Below are 6,292 nucleotides of genomic sequence, written 5' to 3'. Positions count from 1 at the left end.
ACAGACAATTCTTATAACATGGTAGTCCAAGCTGATACGTGGGGGCTTCCTTCCTGCTACAAACATATATAAGTGATGGATAAAATATTTGAAAAATAATACATTGCTAACAATTAAAAAATTAAAGAAAGAGAAGTTCCTCAAGTACTGAAAACAGACATCAAAGCCAGAGCTCTAAGGTTGAGATGAGATGGTTTCAGATTCAGCTCTACGTCCTAAGGGCTGAGGGCCTGGATATATAGTTTGAAAATCTCCTGTGAAGTGAGGTGGTGAGAAGGAGAGGAGACCTAAGTTTCTGTGACATCTGCATAAAACAGCACCAAAGAGCTGTGCTACTCATGAAAAAGTATAAAAAAAAACTCTGCCTCATGAACTTTGAGAAGGAGTAAAGAAGCCAGTCATTACTTTGAGGCCTTGGATGAAGAGGAAAAAAGTTACCAGTAAGAAATCAAAAACTCCAGAGGAGTATCACATGTCTGTGAGCATTTCAAATTTATACAACTGCATAGAATGAATATTATAAATTTAAAAATAACATAAAATCTAGCTAGATCTCTGAAATCTTTAAGGGTCCAGAAGACATAAGTGTAAAGAACCCCACAGGGATACTCCTATACTACACTAGATATCCACAGGAGAAATAATCCTTACTAAAGATGAGCTCATAATAAAAAATTACAACTTGAAGAAGCCACCATGAGGTGAGAGTTTTTGCTGGTGAAATAAAGAAACAAAAAAGCCTCCAAAAACTACAAACAGAATAATGTGAAGATGACTAAAACAGTAAGAATGTTTACAGATTTTAAAAAGAAGAGAAAAAACAATGAAAAAACTGGTCATATGGAAAAAGAACTAAAATATTTTTAAAAGAACCAAAGAGAAACATAATGAATAAACAATCATTGATTAAAAAAATAAAACCTTAAGGGATACAGAGGATAGAAGACAAACCATATCTCTAATAGTCATTTCAGAATGAAATGCTGGAAAAAAGGGGGAGAAGGATGCAATATTAAAAAGATAATAGCTGACAGTTTCCAAAACTAATGAGCCATATAAGCCCCTTCCAACATCCAGGAATGACAAAATCAGAAGTAATAAGAAAAAATCCATACCTCAATAAACTATAATGAAAACATAGAACATCAAAGACAAAGAAAGGATCTTAAGAACAGTCAGAAAAAAGGGGCGGGGTTAGACATGCTAACCAAGAATTCTTAACCCAGCTAGACCATCACTCCAGTTTGAGGTCAAAATGAAGACATTTTCAGAAAAATGAAAATTGAGACTTTATTTTCCATGGACTCACAGGAAAGAACCATTAAAGAAAGATAACTGAACAAGAAAGGAAAGTGAAATGCAAGAATAAACTATGTGAACAGATACTGGCAAACATTTTGGTAAAGCTAAATAGGCAGAGAATCTTTTTTTTTAATTGAAGTATAGTCAATTTACAATGTTGTGTCAATTTCTGGTGTACAGCATAAAGCACAGAATCATAACAAGAGTACTAATGAAACTGAGTAATCTGGAGAGTGTGATGGTTAATTTTAATGTGTCAATGTGACTAGCCATGGTGTCCAGGTATTTGGTCATTCTCAATATTTTGGTGAAGGTACATTTTTGGATGAGGTTAACATTTAAATTGGTAGAATTTGAGCAAAGCAGATTATTTTCCAAAATATGAGTGAACCTCATCCAACGAGTTGAAGACATAATAAAGACTGACTCCACCCAAAAGCAAGAAGAAATTCTGCCAACAGACTGCCTTTGGATTTGAACTGTAACTTATCCCTGGGTCTCCAGCTTGCTGGCCTCTGCAGATTTTGGATTTACTGAGCATTCACAACTATATGAACCAATTCCTTAAAATAAATCTCTCTCCTGTTGGTTCTGTTTCTCTGGATAACCCTGTTTAATATGGAGAGCATTTAAAAACTAAGGGAAACAAAAATGCTAGAGAATACAAGGAAGGTGCAAAAGAGGATGGTATTCAAAGTGAAATTACAAGGTCTTTATTTTATTTTGAAGAAGCTCAAAAGACATATTAACTTCAGACTCCGTTAAGTCAAACATGCATGTTACACACCTAATAGTACACTGAGGAAGAGAAACAGAATGTACAACATCCAAAACAGTAAAAGGGGAAAGATTAGGGAGGGGAAGTAACTTGGAAAAATATGTCTATCAGAGAGAGTTGGTAAAGATATAAGAAAGTAAAAGCATGATTAAGAGAACAAATGAATAAGAAGTCCAAATTTATCATAAAATATAAAATAATGACTAGGTTGCATTCACATATTAAAAGACTGAAAAAAATCTCAGAACATCTAAAACTATTCATATGTTGTTTAAAAGATATTTACCTAAAACATTAAAACATAGAAAAAAGGGGGAAAAAGGATAAAGAAAAGATATACCAGATAAATATTATCCAAAATAAAGCCAGTATAGGCAGAATTAACATAGACAAAAGCATTAATGGATTTTGAAAGGGCCATTACTTAATGATAAAAGGGAAAATTTACTGGAATGTAAAACAACCCTGAAGTAAACATACCTGCCAACATTGTCTCAAGATACATAAAGCAAAAATTGATAGACTATAAGCTGACTGTGCTAATATTGAAAAAAATTGGGAAATCTTAACATACTTCTCCCATAATCCACTAAAGAAATAAAAATCAGTAAAGCTTCAGAAAATTTGGACACATATATAACAAGCTTGATCTTGTAAATACGCTCTTGTAGAAAACTACATATCCACAACTAGGTTCTTTTTAAGCACATATGGAATCTTAATAAAATTTAATGATGCACTAGGCTACAAAGACAGTCTCAGCAAATGCCAAAGAGAATATGTCACATGAACATACTCTAAACACAGTGCCTGTGATAAGCAGAACAATGCTCCCAGGGTAGACGTCCATGTACTAACCTCTGGAATCTGTTACCTTATATGGCAAAAAGGACTTGTGGGCGTGACTAAATTAAGAGCTTTGAGATGGGGAGATTATCCTAGATTACCTGGAAGATTCAATGTAATCACAAGGGTGATAAGGATGTAGGAGGGTCAGAGTAAGAGAAGAAGATATGAGGACAGAAGCAGAGGTGTAAGGATCAGAGAGAGATATTAAGATGGAGGAAGGAGTCACAGGCCAAGAAATGCAGATGATTACTAAACACCAAAAAAAGCAAGAAAACAGATTCTTCCCTAGAGCCACCAGAAGGAACACTGTCCTGCTAACATCTTGATCTTATTCCAGAGAGACTGATTTTGGACTTCTGACCTTCAGAACTGTAAGAAAATAAATCTGTATTGTTTTAAAGCCACCGAAGTTGTAGTAATTTGTTACAGCAGCAATAGGAAATTAACACTGTGCCAAAAAGTTAGAAATGAGGTATCAGCAATAGAAAGAGCACCAAACTAAGTGTCCTAATACATTTGAGAACTTCAAAAAAATTAATGGGTCAAAGAAGAACTCACAATGAAAATCATAAAACAGTTAAAACTATCAGACAAGCACAGTATAATGCACCAAGTATTGAGAGATGTATCCAAATCATTATTTTTAGAAAAATGTATAGCCTTAAATGTTTATATCAAAAAACAAAAAAGCTAAAAATTGATGATCTAAAATTTAATTTAAGAAATTATAAAAATAACACCAGCAGGAGGGAAAAACAAAAAGAAGGTAATGAATAACATAACAAGAAGAGAACTAATGTTTAATGAAATACAAAATAAATAAGCAATAAGAAACTACAAAATTGAAAGCTGGGTCTCCAAAAAATTATAGACAAATTTTGTATTAATTAGTCAAGTTTTAAGAGGGGTGGTATAAATAAACAATTTTAAATACATACAAATATGTGTAAAAATATAAGAAAATATTATAAACAATTTCATGCCAAAAACTTTGAAAACTTAAACTGAACAATTTTCCAAAATACATAAATTATAAGAATGGATCAAAAAAGAATTGGAAAAACTAAATAAAACCTGCAACTACTAAAGAAATTAAATTCATTGTCAAAAATCTGCTTGTAAAAAACACCAATGAGCTCAGAAAGTCTAACAGGTATACTTTCCAGGACACACAGGAACAAGTAACCCTTTCTCATACAATCTGTTCTAAGGAAGAGAGAAAGAGGAAAAACGCTTCAGTTCTTTTTAAGAGGCTAGCATAACACGATACCAAAACTATAGGAGGCCAGTACAAGAAAGGAAAAATAAAGCTAATCTCATTTATGACAGTCTATGTAAAAATCACTTATTTAAAAAATACATATATGTGTATCTCAGCTGGACATTTTTTAAAAGTTATATTTTATTTAGCCCTACTAAATATTTCGTAGTGGAAGAGATTTTCAGGTTTTCGTCTGTCTTATTGTGGAAAAAGAAGTCTTTCAAAGATATTTTAAAGTTCTCCTTAATCTGTTACAAACTTCTTGAAGTACACTGCACTTTTAAAGAATATTTCTTAATACTCTACTTGCAAAGAAGGAAAAGGGTGGTAGTTTAGGATGAACTGGTATCCCTCACCATCAACCCTCCAGGAAAAAGAAAGGAACAGAAAATGAAGAGTAAGATAGAGCAGGGGAAGAAGCAGAGGCAGGACAAGTAAGGGGAAAGGGGAAGAGAAGGAAAAGAGGAGGAAGATAGAATAGCAGCTAATAGTTACATAGCACATACTTTGTGCCAGAAATTTCTTTAAATGCTAACAAATGTACTTACCAAAACTCCAAAATAACACTATGGTGATTCATACTATTATTACCCACATCATACAGAGAAAGAAAGAAGTGATAAATTGTAATTACTCTAATTTTCTTTGTGGGTTAAGAAATTCAGTGGACTCAGAACCAACACTGAAAAATAAATCCCTATGAATGAAAGGTAATATTTTGATCAATCATCTTTTCTCTCTTAAAGATTACCTAGTATGTATAATCTCCTTATAGATGAGGAAATGGAGGGTTTTAAAGAGAATGAGAATTACACATTCAAGGTAACAGAATCCCAAAATGACAGAATCAGGACAAGAAAACAAATCTTCAGACTCTTTTTGTGTGTATGGACACTTTATTTGGATAAAACTTACTCTGTGATAAACTAAAAAGATCTTCACAGTATTCTGCTCATGGTATTCTAGTAGTACCAATATGAAATATGCAACAGTGTCATTAAACTCAAGAGATGAACAGCACAAAGTTTGCTGAACTTCCTTCTACCTTTTTAAATTTTACTTGTTTCAAGTAGAGGTCATCAAGCATGCAAAAAGGCATTGGAAATTATGTCATACAGTGATTCCTAAGCCTTAGTGATGACTGGTACAACTAGGGGAGGTTTGTAAAATGCAGGTGCTTAGGCCATCCATAAACCTATGGAATCAGAATCGCCAGGATACGACTCATGTTTTGTTGTCATCATTTTTAAAGTTTCTGTTACTTTGCTCATTCACTCACGGAACTTCTAATACAGAAATTGTTGAGGATATTAAAATTTCAGAAAACTACAGGCTAGCTTTTTGTCATAAATGCACAAATACATCTTATGTTCTGAGTAGTAACTGATATTGGATGAATAAAAATATATTTTATGCCATTTGTGCAGCTTAAATTTAAAGCATTTCTGTTAAATCCTAATTTATCAATTAAAAAATTAACAAACTTGATGAATTTAAACCAGTGGTGTGCTGGCAAATATTTAACAACCAGCTCTCTGGGTATAATTCCATCAATGTTGATTGGATTGTAGGGTTTTTAAAAAAATATATTGAAAGAATATTTCCTCAATTTTTATGCAATTCACAATATAACAACTATAGGCACACTATGCATTTATTTACATTACTTCTATTACTTTAAGTGGAGAAAACCAACAAAACAATATATCAAGCCCTGATTTGCAGCATGTGCCAATTTCTGTGGTATAAATACTCCACCATGGCCAAGTTCAAGCTACTAACATGATGTCACTGAATACAGAGTTTTAAGAGATGTATAGTACCCCACCATTATATAGTATTTTTACCATTAAGACACAATAGGCACAAATAACCTCAAGATCATAGATAATAGTAAAAGGTAGTCAATTAATTATAAAGCTGTTAATTTTAAGTATTTATTATCTTTGTTTTTAATATAACTTAATTATACACTTACATGATTCCATTTTTAATAATGTCTGTGTTGAAAACCAGCACACAAAATTCCTGAAAAGTTAACAGTCAGTTCTCTTAAGTGCAAGCTGGCTCCAGTATACCTCAGAAACACCTGTGAATACTAT

The 6,292-nt window shown here is 32.7% G+C and overlaps 1 protein-coding gene across 1 annotated transcript in view; it reads right to left on the bottom strand.

Moving 5' to 3' along the window:
• Positions 1-6,292, bottom strand: part of NDUFAF2 (NADH:ubiquinone oxidoreductase complex assembly factor 2) — a 153,693-nt gene that overhangs the window by 109,877 nt on the left and 37,524 nt on the right. The window lies entirely within an intron of this gene.

Source organism: Camelus dromedarius, chromosome 3, assembly GCF_036321535.1.
Source record: "Camelus dromedarius isolate mCamDro1 chromosome 3, mCamDro1.pat, whole genome shotgun sequence".
NCBI lineage: Eukaryota > Metazoa > Chordata > Mammalia > Artiodactyla > Camelidae > Camelus > Camelus dromedarius.
Note: the sequence above shows the minus strand (reverse complement) of the source record. Positions and strands in the feature narration are given on the sequence as shown.